This window comes from Triturus cristatus, chromosome 8 (assembly GCF_964204655.1).
Source record: "Triturus cristatus chromosome 8, aTriCri1.1, whole genome shotgun sequence".
NCBI lineage: Eukaryota > Metazoa > Chordata > Amphibia > Caudata > Salamandridae > Triturus > Triturus cristatus.
In genome coordinates, this window is record NC_140591.1 from 983093941 (window position 1) to 983111555 (window position 17615).

Here is a 17615-nt window from a genome sequence, read left to right on the forward strand (position 1 = left end):
CAGCAGGAGCCGTGCAATCCTCCGCGTCCAGCACCGGATATCCTGCCAGCGTTTCCTCACCTGGGGCAGGCTCCGCCTCCGACCATCCACACCCCTCACGGCACTGACGGCGGTCAGCCAGATCTGCTCCTTGGCAGTGGCGCCTACCTGTGAGGAAGAACAAGTGACACCACATCAATACACCAGCCACATGTCACAGAGAGACATATGAGAACAAATTAGCTGTTTACAACAAGGCATGTCATGCAGCCAACGCATTGCACCTTTGTCATAGGGACATCATCCCCTGGTGAGGGAAAAAGCTGTACGTGCCATAGTGGGTACACAGGTGGAATGATGGCAATGTCACAATCAGTGATCAAGGCTCACACTGTGCATCACACCCACCCCTCCTGTCTCAGGGCACTGCTGGGAGTGATAGGCACCCACCCCTCCTGTCTCAGGGCACTGCTGGGAGTGATAGGCACCCACCCCTCCTGTCTCAGGGCACTGCTGGGAGTGATAGGCACACACCCCTCCTGTCTCAGGGCACTGCTGGGAGGACTCCACACCCACCCCTCCTGTCTCAGGGCACTGCTGGGAGGACTCCACACCCACCCCTCCTGTCTCAGGGCACTGCTGGGAGGACTCCACACCCACCCCTCCTGTCTCAGGGCACTGCTGGGAGTGATAGGCACCCACCCCTCCTGTCTCAGGGCACTGCTGGGAGTGATAGGCACCCACCCCTCCTGTCTCAGGGCACTGCTGGGAGTGATAGGCACACACCCCTCCTGTCTCAGGGCACTGCTGGGAGGACTCCACACCCACCCCTCCTGGCTCAGGGCACTGCTGGGAGGACTCCACACCCACCCCTCCTGTCTCAGGGCACTGCTGGGAGGACTCCACACCCACCCCTCCTGTCTCAGGGCACTGCTGGGAGTGATAGGCACCCACCCCTCCTGTCTCAGGGCACTGCTGGGAGTGATAGGCACACACCCCTCCTGTCTCAGGGCACTGCTGGGAGGACTCCACACCCACCCCTCCTGTCTCAGGGCACTGCTGGGAGGACTCCACACCCACCCCTCCTGTCTCAGGGCACTGATGGGAGGACTCCACACCCACCCCTCCTGTCTCAGGGCACTGCTGGGAGACATCAGGCTTCCCCCCCCTAGGACCCCCCCTACAGTACATGGCATGTGTGTCACACCAGGACACAATGCCAGAAGTCACAGTCACAACATAGGGACAGTCTGTGCCAGTGGCCTATGCACTCACCTGATACCCTGGTCGCCCATACAGCATGGAGTACTGTGGGAGGATCACATCCAACAGAGCCATGTTCTCCTCCAGGGTGAATGGCTGTGTCCTCTCCACAGCCCTTGACATGGTTCCAGGGAATCAGTAGCAGCAGCTGGGTCGACGAATGCAAAGATGTGCAGGCAAGTACTCCCTCATGGGACCTGGCTGCCTTATATCTGCCTTTCTGCCCTGTCTCATGCACAGGAGTACAGAGTGATTGGTCACTCACATTTGCATCCTATGTTTCCACCAATCCCTTCAAACCTAGAAGTCTGTGGGTTCTCTATCGGTTTCATTCTCCTGCATGATGTCAGACCCACAAACACATTGCAACAATGTAGAAGAATTCCAACTGACTTCTGCTGTGCACCTTCCAGAACAATTTCGGATTTTGAACTTGGTCTCCATGACAACCAGCATGCATGTAGGCCTCAATACTTGTCCCCTATGTAATTTGGAGCATCACACACAGGTACGGTGCGTTTCGGGGCCCTAGGGCACCCCAAATGCGTTGCATTGGCCCGTACACGCATGCCTACGTTCACTATCAGTATGGGTGTCCTCGCGTATGCGTATTCGTAGTGGTACGGCCCGTACACACGCATCTACGCTCACTATCACTATGGGTCTGCACGCGTATGCGTACTCGTAGTGGTACGGGCCGTACACACGCATCTACGCTCACTGTCACTATGGGTCTGCACGCGTATGCGTACTCGTAGTGGTACGGACCGTACACACGCATCTACGTTCACTATCACTATGGGTCTGCACGCGTATGCGTACTCGTAGTGGTACGGACCGTACACACGCATCTACGCTCACTATCACTATGGGTCTGCACGCGTATGCGTACTCGTAGTGGTACAGACCGTACACACGCATCTACGCTCACTATCACTACGAGTACGCATACACGTGCAGACCCATAGTGATAGTGAGCGTAGATGCGTGTGTACGGTCCGTACCACTACGAGTACGCATACGCGTGCAGACCCATAGTGATAGTGAGCGTAGATGCGTGTGTACGGTCTGTACCACTACGAGTACGCATACGCGTGCAGACCCATAGTGATAGTGAGCGTAGATGCGTGTGTACGGTCCGTACCACTACGAGTACGCATACGCGTGCAGACCCATAGTGATAGTGAGCGTAGATGCGTGTGTACGGTCCGTACCACTACGAGTACGCATACGCGTGCAGACCCATAGTGATAGTGAACGTAGATGCGTGTGTACGGTCCGTACCACTACGAGTACGCATACGCGTGCAGACCCATAGTGACAGTGAGCGTAGATGCGTGTGTACGGCCCGTACCACTACGAGTACGCATACGCGAGGACACACATTGTGACAGGGCCGTACACACGCATCTATGCTCACTATCACTATGGGTCTGCACGCGTATGCGTACTCGTAGTGGTACGGACCGTACAAATGCCTGTACGCTCGCCATCACGATGGGTACACATACGGCAGCACTCCCACAGTGATTTGGGAACGTACACAGGCCCTCTTAGCAGCAGTACGGCGGTTTTTACACATCACAGTGGTGATAGGCGACACACAGGTAGGAATAGGGCGGACATACTTGTCCATGGATGGACATACTTGTCCATGGATGGACATACTTGTCCAGGAATGGACATCAAGGCATCGTCTGTGCATTACTACATGTGTGGGGCACAGGTGTGACAGGCTGTGATGTGGAACATGACTCCTGAGTGGAGAAGGCACCAGATGTATGATGAGATGTGTATAGGTGTACTGTGTGACGGTGCAATGTGTGCCAGCCATGCCCTTGACTCCTTTGACATGTGTGCATGTCGGACTGCACACTTGGGGTAAGCGTCACTGGCATGGCACGGACACCAACACACGGAAGTGTCCCATGATGCCCGGTACAGGGGTTATGACACCTGAATTGTCACTACCCACAGTGCACAATGTGACTATGTCATTTATGTGTGGGGGATTTACATCAGGTTGATGTTGTAGCACCCTCATAAGCTGCAGCCGTAGCAGCAACCAACATGTGTCTGTGTGTAGATTGTCATTGCACACTGTTCCGCACACCATGCCACATGTGGTATCGGATGTGAGGTGCACATGTATGCATGGGACACGGAGTAGCGTGACAAGGCCATGTCTGCATCCTCACAAGGAATGTGTGGTGAGTCATGACATGTGCACCTTCATGGCAAGGTGTGTGGGCTGTCCTAGTGTAATGTCATGTGACCTGTGGCTCCAGTGTTCCGCGACCAGTCTCTGCAATCGGCATCCTACTTCTGCTGATGTGTGGGTGTATGTCACTCCTGTCTTGCGTCTGGCTGTTCACTTGCACTGGGACACAGCTATTCCCATGGCGTGGCATGGGGAGGTTCTCAATCTCCGTGTGTAGCTGGGTCTTGGAAGGAGTGCCACCTTGCATCCATACGTGTGCTGGCCATGTAGCACATACCTGACTCCCTATGTAGCATGTGTGTATTGCCAGATTAACATGTGCTCAGTAGACATGAGTTGTTGTCGTGGTGCACTCACTCTTCCTTGTCACTTCCAAATTACTGCAGAGCGCCACCTCTTGCCCGAATAATTCCAGACTTGGCTGCCATGCAGGAGAATGACAGCATCCGGCTCTACCGCTTCACCCAACCGCTGATTCTGGAGTTGACAGCGAGACTGGCACCACACCTGCAACCGCTGCACAGGTATCCTACGGCACTGACACCCCAGCTGAAGGTAATGGCTGCCCTACATTTTCTTGCCACGGGTACCTTTCAAAATACCATAGCTCATGTTGGTGGGATGTCCCAGAGCATGTTCAGCGGTGTGCTGCATGATTTCTTGGAGGCCATGTTGATTCACCTGGATGACTTCATCAAGTTCCCAACCCCTGAACAGATGACTGAGGTCAAGCGTGGATTCTATGCCCTGGGAGGGATGCCCCATGTCATAGGGTCCATAGATGGGACACATGTAGCTTTGGTACCACCACACGCACGGGAGGTGGCGTACCGCAATCGGAAGCACTACCACTCCATCAATGCCCTTGTGGTGTGTCTCTCCAACATGGTGATTTCACATGTCTGTGCTCGTTTTCCAGGATCAGCACACGATGCCTACATCATGAGGCATAGCGGGATGCCTGATATGATGATGCAGCTGCGCAACGAACGGGCATGTGTTGTAGGTGGGTACAGTCTGTCTGTCTTCTATTCTGTATCGCCTACCAGCACGACCGCTTCACCACTTCTAACGATGACCATGTGCTTCCCATGTAGGGGACGCTGGCTATCCCAACATGCCATGGCTGATCACACCTCTCCGCAACCCCATCACGCCGGCACAGCTCCGCTACAACACCGCCCATGGCCGGACAAGGCGAGTGATAGAGAGGACGTTTGGCATGCTGAAGAGCCGATTCCGGTGCCTCCACAAGACCGGCGGTGCACTCCCTTATGCCCCGGCAAAGGTCTGCAAGATCTTCATGGTCTGCTGCATGCTGCACAACATGGCAGTTGAAAGAGCTGTGCCACTCATCCTGAATCAACATGACGAGGACCATCCACCCGTGGAGGACGAAGGGCTTGGCAATGGGGCTAGTGATGTGGAGGATGTGGAGCCGCAAGAGGACATCCGGACTCGGCTCATACGCGACTTCTTTGCTTAGTGGTGAGTACCAGTGTCTGAGTGTGCACGCATTGGTCCCCGTGTGGCATGCGTTGTGATGTGTGTCTCCACCTGCATGTATGGCACGTGACTCAGAGGTGTGTGTGGGTGTGTCACTGGAGTGATGGTGCCAGTGATGGTAGTATTTCCCCAGTCATTATAATGACCTAGCATGTTGTCATCCATACATGTGTCGAGTAAATGCACATGCAAGTGGCTGTGCATTTTTGTGGCTGACTTCTTGTGTGTCTCTCTTCCCCAGGTACCTGCACATGCCGTCTGCTGGTTGCATTGTTGTGGCACTGCTATTCATCATGGACATGACATCGTGGGCTGACTCAGCGTTACAGGCACGGACACGTTTGGAAGTCTCCATGGGGTAAGGGATGCATCTGGGGTGTATTGGGTGTGGCAGTTGTTCACGATGTATGCACACTGCCCCTGTCGATGTGTTGTTCCTCTGCAGCCATGTCGCATCCCCATGGGACACGACATGCAGCTGTGTACACCTGAATAGATGGTCTGCCTGGTTGACAGGCATCAGTGATGGGATAGGGGATTGTGATGATGGCATCAATGTGTGTGACACTGCCCTTGGCCACATACGGTTAGCATTGGCTGGACATGGTGTGGGACTTCGACATCAGCGGATCTATGGTGTATGGCTGGCTCTCCGTGTGCAGCTGTGGGTATTTAGCTGTTAGCCGACGCTTGTGTGCCACTTCCATGGCAAACACGCATGTGTGCTGCAGAAGGGGGGTGCCAGTGTTGGACCCACATGTTACTCCACATGATGTGTTCATGTGTACTTCGAGTGGCCTCTGCAATCCCGAATACATGTCTAATAAAGGTGTCCCTATGCCTCCAAGGTGCCTCTTCTCAGTCAATGCTGGTGTGTTGCCACGGTGCATCCTGCATGTCTGGCATGGTATTCCCTGATTGTTGCTATGTGTCAATGTGTCGAGTTGCAAGATGCAAGCTGTGTGTGTGGGCTGAGACTGTGTATTGGGCATCATGTCCATGACTGTGTTGGTATTGTGACATGTGCCATCCCCATGCATCCAACGTTGGCCAGGCCCCCATTCTCGGCATCCACCGGACTCCGGCTTGCAGGACATGGTTCTGCCACCTGTGTACACATGCCTGGGTGCCCCCCAGGACACTGGACTGGATCCCTGACCACTGCGCATGACAGTTGCTGTACTCAATGTGTGTGTCAGCGCGGTTGTTCGGCAACCCCCTCAGCTGGTTGGGCCCATCACGGGTGTGTATGGTGCTCCATGTCTGTCTTGCCTAATACACTGTGAGCCATGTGTCCTGTGCCAGACTCAGGCCCCAGGGTGTGGATGGTTGAAGACAAAAGATGACTCAGGCATGTTTTGACTTTACAAGACACATGTTAGTTAATAATGCTACCAGCAGGCATCTACTCATCATAGTGTGATTTATTAGTGGGGGGGGGGGGCAAAGTAAGGGTCTTTCCGGGATGTTTGAATCCAAAGTTCAGTAGGGGAGTTGGGGTCCTTGCCATTGGAAATCCTCAGAGTCCATGCCACAGTCTTTGTCAACATTGGTCAGCCAGTGACCAGCAGGGCCATGTGGCAGAGAATGTCTCTTGATGCTGTGATGCTGTTGCTCCAGTGGGCCAGGTGCCAGGCCAGGTGTCCTGGGAGATGGTGATGTAGCAGCCACCCTCACGGTCCTTTCCGTGGACGACCCGGCCTCCTGCGGGGAACCTCACCAGCAGGCCGTGATGACGTCTGGGATGCTCCGTCGGATGTTTCCTCCTCCTCCTCCTGATCCCTCCCTGTGGGTGGTGATGTTCTCCGCCTTCTGGCACAGGGAGGGTCGGCCATGGTGTAGGCCATCCGACGGAGTGTAGCGTGAATCCCCTGGAATGCCGTCACTTGCTCAGCCTGTCTGTCCTCCATCCTCCGTTGGTGTACCAGTAGACAGGCAATTAGCTCCGCATGTTGCTGGGCCTGCTGGGCCTTGATCCCCTCGAGGACGGACACAACCTGGGCCATGCCCGTGGTGTCCTGCCGGTATGAGTCCAGGATGTTACGGACATGGGAAAATACCGGATCCCCAGCCAACTGGTCAGGCTCGCGCCTCCGCCGTCCTCCACTCCCACCACCCCTGCCCACTTGCACCTGGCCTGCACTTGTGGGCACATGGGGTCTCCGGGACCCCTGAGGGGTGGCATTGGCGTTGTCGCCTGCCTCCTCCTGGGTGCCCGGGACACCGTGTCCCTCCTGGCGAGCCTGGCTGCATTGTGGTGTTGGGGCAGGGATCCTGGGTGTCTCCTGGGATGTGGCAGGAGTGGGGGTGGTGGTTGGCACAGTTGTACCTGACGCAGGTGCTGCAGGTGGTTGGACACCAGAGGGGCCAGGTTGGTCGGGGTCGTCCGCAGAGTGGTGAGAGTGGTCGCTGCCAGTGGGATCGGGCTCCTGCAGATCCAGGTCCTGTGAGTGTTCCCCCCCAGTGTTGGGGGGTGCACCACGACGTTGACCTGTGTGTGAGAGAGACAATGTTAATTTTTGTCCATGCAACATCCATGTTTCATCATTTTCACAGTTGGCACATTTCCTCTTGGAATTAGGATTGGTCTTGCATTCCACTCACAGTGCACTTGTGCATGGGTGTGTCCCTTGGGCACCACTTTGGCCCCTTTAACTATGTGTGGCACAGTCTTACTTGCTGCGTCAAGTGTGACTGCAGTCAGCAGTGGAGTGGGCAGGTGTGGCGAGCCATGCACTGTACATGTGCACATGGAGTGGATCCACACACTTATATGATCCAGGTAGCTGTCCTTGTGCTCGTGAACAGGTTTGACATGGCCATGTGTTTTGCCATGGTGAAGAGGGGGGCTTCTGGCACTGGCCACCCTTGTCTACATGCACGCAGTCTACCTGCTGACGAGCAGACATTCACACACGCAACACGGCTGATTGGCTCTCCCTGTGTCTCGCTCCCTCTGTGTCCCCCTCTCCCTCCCTCTCTGTCCCCCTCTCCCTCCATCTCTGTCCCCCTCTCCCTCCCTCTCTGTCCCCCTCTCCCTCCCTCTCAGTCCCCCTCTCCCTCCCTCCGTGTGTCAGCCTCCTCCCTCTGTCCGTCTCCCTCCCTCTCTGTCCCCCTCTCCCTCCATCTCTGTCCCCCTCTCCCTCCATCTCTGTCCCCCTCTCCCTCCATCTCTGTCCCCCTCTCCCTCCATCTCTGTCCCCCTCTCCCTCCCTCCGTGTGTCACCCTCTGTCACCTCTGCCCAGCTTCCTGGGCACACACTGTTAGCAGATCTTTGAGTGGCCCTTGGATTGTTGATGTGAGTTTGTTTCTGATCTCCAGGCACCCATTGGGTGTAGTGTCTGTGTCTGTGCGCTGCTGCTGTGGTGGTGTGTGCTGCCACTCGTTCACAATGTTGGCTGTTCATTAGCTGCTGTCATGTGCAAAACAGTGCCTTCACCCCCATGTGTTGCTGCAAGGCGTCCGCCATTTGCTGGCAAGTCATTCCTGTGTTGGGACACACTGTTTGTCTGGCTGTGACCTAGGCCATATGGGTAGAGTGAATTGTTGTCTGCTTCTGAGTTGCACTATGTGCTTTTTTGGGCCCAGCCTGCCGCCATCCGGGTTACCGTGTCATGTGTTGTTGTCTTCTGTGGCCTGTGACTTGACATTGTCCAGCTGGGTGCATGGGGCATGGTGGCAGCAGTGGCATGTGCGTGCTCATGGAGTGTGGTTGAGTCATGCGATGGCTTGTGGTGGTTGCGTGCCTGTTGGTGATTTTGGTTGTGGATGCCGTTCCCCCCTTGTGAGGTGCGTTGTTTGTGTACTCACCCGGGTCTCGGAGTCCTTCTAATCCTTCGACTGCCTCCACCGGCAGTATGGCCATCACCCTCTCCTCCCAGGGATGGTAGTGTACGGGTCTGCGGGAGGGCCCTCCTCCGGTGGCGTTGGCCTGGTCGTGTTCATCCTGCCTCTTGGCTCGGACCCTCCTCCGCAGATCGTACCACCTGTTCTGGCATTCCTGCTTGGTCCGTCTGGTGTCCGCAACAGCATTCACAGCATCGACGATGGTCTGCCACATGGCAGTTTTTGCTGCCAGGCTGGTGCTTCTGACCAATGTTTCAAAGATCTGTGGCTCGACTCTGAGGATTTGATCAACAAGGACCTCCAATTCTCAGTTACTGAACTTTGGATTCTTGGTGGTGGGCATGGTGAGGGGTGTGGGTGGGGATGGTGGGGGGTGTGTGTGGATGTTGGGGGGTGTGTGGATGGTTGTGTGTGTGTGTGTGTGAATGTGATGAGGGGGTGTTTGTGAGGGTGGTTGTGTGAAGGTGTGCAAGTGTAAGATGTGGTGTAGCTTGTAGTGTGGTTCTGTGGTGTCTGGCAGCAGTGAGTCTGTTGCAAAGGCTCATGGTTTGTGTGTGTGGGCCCTTTTTATTGGTCCACTGGTGGGTGTGGCTGTGTTTGAATCTTGGGTGGGTTGGTTATAAGGAGTGGTGGTGTATTTGGCCTCTGTTTGTTTTTGGCAGTTGCAGGTCAGTGAATGTGTTGTTTTAGTGGTTGTTGGACATGTTTAGTGGCTTTGTGCCATTCGAATGGTGTAGTCTTGTATTGTTTTGTTTTGTCCTGGTTGTGTACGTGCGTTTTGAGCGTGTGTACGGTGTGTACATGGGCCATTTGGTTGTACGGTGCTGTCCTTGTGTGTGGGTTGGTACGACTCGTACATGCGGTGGTGATGTTGGGGCCTGGGGTGCGCTCCGTACTTAGGAGGTTGTGTTGGGGGTAGGACCGGAACGTACTGGGGTGGGGGTACGACTGGAACGTACTGGGGTGTCCATAGACGGTGGTACGACACGTACTGGGGTGGGGGTAGGACTGGAACGTACTGGGGTGTACATTGACGGTGGTACGACACGTACTGGGGTGGGGTAGGACTGGAACATACTGGGGTGTACATTGACGGTGGTATGACACGTACTGGGGTGGGGGTAGGACTGGAACGTACTGGGGTGTACATTGACGATGGTACGACACGTACTGGGGTGGGGGTAGGACTGGAACGTACTGGGGTGTACATAGACGGTGGTACGACACGTACTGGGGTGGGGGTGCGACTGGAACATACTGGGGTGTAGGTACACGGGGGGTATGACACGTACTGGGGTGGGGGTAGGACTGGAACGTACTGGGGTGTACATTGACGATGGTACGACACGTACTGGGGTGGGGGTAGGACTGGAACGTACTAGGGTGTAGGTACACGGGGGGTATGAAACGTACTGGGGTGGGGGTACGACTGGAACGTACTGGGGTGTAGGTACACGGGGGGTATGACACGTACTGGGGTGGGGGTGGGGCTCGAACGTACTGGGGTGTACATAGACGGTGGTACGACACGTACTGGGGTGGGGGTACGACTGGAACGTACTGGGGTGTAGGTACACGGGGGGTATGACACGTACTGGGGTGGGGCTCGAACGTACTGGGGTGTACATAGACGGTGGTACGACACGTACTGGGGTGGGGGTACGACTGGAACGTACTGGGGTGTAGGTACACGGGGGTATGACACGTACTGGGGTGGGGGTACGACTGGAACGTACTGGGGTGTAGGTACACGGGGGTATGACACGTACTGGGGTGGGGGTACGACTGGAACGTACTGGGGTGTAGGTACACGGGGGTATGACACGTACTGGGGTGGGGGTACGACTGGAACGTACTGGGGTGTAGGTACACGGGGGGTATGACACATACTGGGGTGGGGGTGGGGCTCGAACGTACTGGGGTGTACATAGACGGTGGTACGACACGTACTGGGGTGGGGGTACGACTGGAACGTACTAGGGTGTAGGTACACGGGGGGTATGACACGTACTGGGGTGGGGGTGGGGCTCGAACGTACTGGGGTGTACATTGACGGTGGTACGAAACGTACTGGGGTGGGGGTAGGACTGGAACGTACTGGGGTGTACATTGACGATGGTACGACACGTACTGGGGTGGGGGTAGGACTGGAACGTACTGGGGTGTACATAGACGGTGGTACGACACGTACTGGGGTGGGGGTGCGACTGGAACATACTGGGGTGTAGGTACACGGGGGGTATGACACGTACTGGGGTGGGGGTAGGACTGGAACGTACTGGGGTGTACATTGACGATGGTACGACACGTACTGGGGTGGGGGTAGGACTGGAACGTACTGGGGTGTACATAGACGGTGGTACGACACGTACTGGGGTGGGGGTACGACTGGAACGTACTAGGGTGTAGGTACACGGGGGGTATGACACGTACTGGGGTGGGGGTGGGACTCGAACGTACTGGGGTGTACATAGACGGTGGTACGACACGTACTGGGGTGGGGGTACGACTGGAACGTACTGGGGTGTACATTGACGGTGGTATGACACGTACTGGGGTGGGGGTACAAGGGGGTACGGCACGTACTGGGGTGGGGGTACAACTGGAACGTACTGGGGTGTACATAGACGGTGGGACGACACGTACTGTGGTGGGGGTAGGACTGGAACGTACTGGGGTGTACATTGACGATGGTACGACACGTACTGGGGTGGGGGTAGGACTGGAACGTACTGGGGTGTACATAGACGGTGGGACGACACGTACTGGGGTGTGGGTACACGGGGGTATGACACGTACAGGTGTGGGGGTAAGACTCGGACGTACTGGGGTGTACCTAGACGGGTGGGGGTGTACATACACGGGGGGTACGTGTCGGACGTACGGGGGCTGGGGGGAGTGTTGGGCGCGTATGCGGGCACATGTCTCCATGGTTGCTGTAGGAGTTCGGTGCGGACGGTGTTTTTTCCATACGGTTGTGAGTTCGGACGCACGGGATGGATCGTGATTCCTCGGTCGGACTTGACTTTTCACGTTTGTACGGTAAATCGTCCGAGGACGTATCGGACACATTTTCCGACCCGAGGACGTGTGGGGAAATGTTCCCAATGCGGTTCGTATGGACTTTTTACCATGCGAATCGTGATTGCCAGTTCGTACGGCACTTGTACAATTCGTAGGGTAAAAAGACCGGATACGAGTCGCACGGGGGAATTTTTTACCGGATCGTGATCGGCACCTAAATGTTGGTAAGCGCATTCTTGCTATTGGGATGGCAAAATATCAGCAGCAGTACTCAGAAGTCCCTAGTATAGCCAGAATAAGCAAACTGCAGAGCTGAACACAAGAAGGGGGCCATCATGTAAAGTGTCCCGTATACATTGTATTTGTTTTCATAGTTGGAGTTTTAAAGCAGATGAGTATACCAGGAGGATTCCAGACACTATAGTTTTGGATGAGTGTGGGATATCTAACAGGGTCAGAGCTTGCATTGTCATAAGAAGGAAAATAAGACCCTGCAGGATAGGATCCTTCTGGTCAACATCCAGGAAACAGGATTCCACCACCTGCCTTAAGTGGAGAAGGACGTTCCAGAGAGGGCAGTACAATAACAGCACAGGTTTCGAACTTTTCCCAAAAAGTAGAGGAACATAGAAATAGAAAGCGCTACTTGGTAAATATTAAATTCGAACCATACCAAGTGCCTTTTGATTTGTTTATCCTGCACTCAGAACACAACAGCTTGCGACAAAGAGAAGACAACTCAGCAGGCTCAGGAAGCGCAGAAGTTAGGAACTGGCTGCCACTGATAATCACAAATGCCTGAGAATTAGCAATCAAGTGCAGCCCATGGCACAGGGTTCAATGCTTCTGCTCGGTCCAGTGTATTGTAAACATTTGCTCACAGAGCAATGTGTCACAGAGGCATAAAAAACAGTGGAGAAGACCATAAGCACGTCCATAAGTGTGTGTACATACCACAACACTGAGGGAAGAGGCAGGAGACACCCAGGCAGGAAGGCATCAAATAATACATTTCTCGGCCTGGATACTTGTTTCTAATGTAGGCTGTGAGTATCAGTGTGACTATGGAACTAAAAAAGATGATAAATGAAAAAGGGAGGGCACATCCTAGAGCACAGATCTGACATGCCAACTAATGGCCTGATGAAGTCAAGTGCACATTCGTGCAAGTCTTGCTGGAAGAAGTTCTGAAGGAAATAGGGGGTTAGAAACATGTTGTGATTGTAGGAAGCACACAGCACACAAAAGCCCTAGAAGGACTTCCGCTAGGCGTTGGACGAGGTTTCAAGACAGCTACTCACAACAATGACACACAAGGTCTTGAAAGATCCCAGGAGTCGTGATCACATTTATAAATTATACCATCCCATTTTGGTATCATGGGACCAAGAGTGAGCCTTGAAAATTGACACAAAGGGCTCACATCTTGATAAGCTAAAGAAAAACCTGGATGGCATGACAGTCATCTTGGTATGAGCCCACATTTAAAGAATGAATAAAACAGTTACTGCTTTTATACAAACCCAAATCAAATACAATTTTAACATTCACAAAGGGTATGCATTTAGCCTGTGGATGCCAGCAAGAGAAAGAATTGTGAGTAAAGTGGAACTAAAGCAGTAATTGGAGGGCAAACTCCAGAGAAGACTTATGGAGTCAGGTAGCCCTCACTGGACTGAAAGTGTGGCCATTTTGAAATCAGATGCCTTTTAGAGAAGAACAAAGAGGTCATTTCAGATTGGGGAGGGCCTATAGTCAACTGTTAAGCAACCACTGTAGGGTCAAATACAACATGACTGCTGATTTCAACAACATAGAATAAAGGCAGCATCAGCAAATGAAGGTCTTTTCAAAGCAAGATATGAACAATCCATTAGGGCAGCCATCATGAAAGTCAGGCATGGAGCTGACTGCCGAATGTTCACTGCATCACAGTTTACAAAGCTTGGGGGTTAAAATGTGAGAAAAGAAAAGCAGACACAGAAAAAAAGAAATATAACAACACAATGAGACACAAAACACAGGTCAGACCTGCTGTAAGCACAGTTAAATGTCTGCCAATTGTCCTAGCAGAAATACTTAATTTCTGAGCAAACATCTATCTTATGAAAAGGTGATGAATTAAGGGCAAATACAAGCTAAGCATACAGCAAAAAATCCGACTACATAGGGTCACAAGTGGAAGAGAAGTCAAGGCAGTGTAGCCTAAATAAAGTGATGCTGTATTCATTTAAGATTATTTACTCAAAGGTAAACACTTACAATCAAAATTAGGCAAACCACAGAGCTACAATTCATTATAATACATGAGAGCCTCCAAACCCATAAAAATGTTTCTATTACAAGGGGCGTGTGACATCTCTAGGGGTCTGTGATAAAGATATGAATTAGCTGCTAAACTGTAATAAGTTATTACCATTGAGTTCTGAAGGCACAATGCCTTTCACCAGAGCCAGCTGTCTTTGCCTTCTTCTAATCTGTTGCTCTAAATAAATATTGATCAGCAAAAAGGAGATATTTATGGCAATATGCTTATTTTTTAACGCTATTTATAATTATATGAATAACATAATATTTATGCTTGTGTCTACACATTCTGAGTTAGAGTGGTTTTTAAATCTGAGTTACTTTAAACTGATTCTAATATATTTTGCAACAAACATCTAACCTCTTTTGTTTTTTTTTATTTTGCACTACAGATTCTTCATTTCGGCAAGCATCCTACCTCTTTGACATGAAACAGCAACACACGAAGCATTTAAGAAGTTTGCTGAAAGGGAGATGGTGTAACCATGTTTTATAAGGAATAAAGTAGCACCCAGTAGTTTACAAGGATATTGCAAATCACCTCTGAGTTCTAAGACCTTATAAAGTAACTTGGACTTTCGACCTCGTTCCTCTATATAGTCACAGAACTCCTCAATGACTTGCAATACTCATAATGTATGGCATGTGGTACTTTATCCCATATATAGTAAACATTAAGGCATATTTCACAGATGATGTATCCAATAATATATCTTAAGAAAACAGGAATGAAATAGTTGAGCCTTTAATTTGGATAGCCAAGGGAGTCCCTTGTGAAGAGATATGGGACACTGGTAGATGCATAGCCTCACTCACAAAGCATTGTTCAGGTTTTTATCAGCAAATAGTTCCACCTTAGAACTGCATGTCTTGAAACCATTCTTCCATCTGTAGAAGAGTGTACCCATTGCAGATAGTGACATACGGCTGAGTTGGGTCTGTAAAGATTTTACCACGCAAGCATATACTTCACAATTATTATAAGTTACAGACTTTGCAGTTTCCTGCTTTGCCTACTCTAAGCTCAAACATTGGGGCATATGTACAAGGAGATTACGCCACCGGAACTTCACTTTTTGACATTCTGGTGGAGCAATGCCCTGCACCATATTAACAAAGGGGTATTAAGCCACTGTGCAAAGCTTAATGCCACTTTGTAAATTGGGGTATGCAGACAGAATATCGAGTTGGAAACGTCGATCTACACAAATATCGAGTTCGAAATATTGTGATACAGAAATATCGACAGCAAGAATATCGCGGTCAAGAATATCGAGTTTAAGGTAAGAAATATCGTTTTTCAAAATATCGAAGTCATTAATATCGTTTGCAAAAATATAGTTGTTAAAAATATTGTTTTTTAATTAGTGTTATGCATTTTAGTATGAATTTTAAATGTATGTGCTGTATATTTTTGTCTAAGTATTGCTTTTGTTTTTGAATATATGTGTTACATTTTTAGTAGTTATTAATTTTAGTTTATTAAAATTTTGCGTTTTAGTTCCGTAGCGGGTTGTGGGTTTATAGGGGAATAGGGTGGGAAGTAATTTAATTATAATAAATTAAATATCAATTTTTATTTATTGGTATTTATTTAATTTAGATTTTATAGTGTTAGTTGTGGGAATAAATGTATTATTAATTAATTAGTAAGTGTCTGTTAATTTTTAATAATTAATTAATAGGTAAATATGTTAATTGTGTTATTTTTTTAGGAGCGGGTTGTGGGTTTATAGGGGAATAGGGTGGGAAGTAATTTAATTACAATTCAGTTATTAGGATTGTTTATTAATTAATATTGATATATTTAATATTTTATACTGTTAATTGTTGGAATTAATTTATTAATAATTATTTATTAATTGGTTGTAAATTATTATTATTATTAATTGGTCATTATGTTAATTGTGACATTTTTTAGGAGAGGGTATTGGGTTGATAGGGGAGTAGGGTGGGAAGTAATTTAATTTTAATAAACATATTCATTTTGTATATATTTATTTAATTTTATTTTATAGTGTTAATTGTGGGAATTAATTCATTAATAACTATATATAATTTGCTTGTTAATTGTTATGAATTAATTAATGAATTGTTAATTAATTCTGTTAATTGTGTCATGTTTTTAGAAATGGGTGGTGGGGTTTAAAAATGAAAAGGGTGGGAGGTAATTTATTTATAATTAATTAATTGTTTATTAATGCTAATTAATTAATTATTTGAAATTTAAACATGGCAATTGTGTAATTGATTTGATGTGTGAGTTGGGAGGCTTATAGTGGTAAATGGTGGGAAGTAAAAATTTATGATTTGTGGGTAATTGATATTAATTTATTAATGTAAAATTAGTTATGGAAATTGATTAATTATTTGTAGGTGTATGTTGTGGTGTTTATTGGGGTAGAGGGTGGAAAGTAATTTAGTTTAAATTAATTAATAATTACTTGATCATTAATATAAATTTATTACTTGATAAATATTTTTGGTAATTGTTTAGTTTTATTTTGTTTGTGGATTTTGGTTCTATAGTCGTAACATTTGGTTAGTACATTAGTTTGTATCTGTTCCAATGTGTTTTTTAATTATTAATATTTGTTTAATTGATAATTAATTGTGTTAATTATGGAGGTACACTTTTTTTTAAAAATGTAGATGTTTGTTGAAAATTGTGTGGTGTTATAGGTGTTATAGATATATCTGTAATAATTAATGTTTTCGATTATAAATAATTTCTATTATAAAATATTTATTTGTTCGTAAATTATTTCTGAATTTTTAAAAATGAATCTTTGTATGTAATTTTTAGATTTTGTTAACATTACAAAATGTTTCTATCTTTTTTAATTTGTAATATTTTTATACATGTCTTTTTTTTGTTTTTTATTATCTTTTGTTTTGTTTGTTTTTAAATTTTGAATTGTCTTCAGTGGTAATAGTAATTTGTATCCCTTTGCTATCCAACACTTTCCCTACTGCTGCATTCACTGGAGTGGGAATAGTAATTTATACTCCTCCGCTATCCAACACTTTCCCTACTGTGGCACTCACTGAAGTGGGAAATAGTAATTCTTTCCCCTCCGCTATCTAACACTTTCCCTATTTGTTGCACTCACTGAAGTGGGAATAGTAATTTTATCCCCTCCACTATCCAACACTTTCCCTACTGTTGCACTAGGTGGAGTGGCAAAGTAGCAAAAGTAATTTCTTCTCCTCCGCTATACAACATATTCCCTACTGTTGTACTTGCTGGAGTGGCAATAGTAATTGTATCCCCTCTGCTACCCAACACTTCCCCTACTGTTGCACTAGCTGGAGTGGGAATGGTAATTTTTACTCCTCCGCTATCCAACATATTCCCTACTGTTGCACTTGTTGGAGTGGGAATAGTAATTTTTTCCCTCCGCTATCCAACAATTTCCCTACTGTTGCACTCAATGAAGTGGGAATAGTAAATTATTCCCCTCCGCT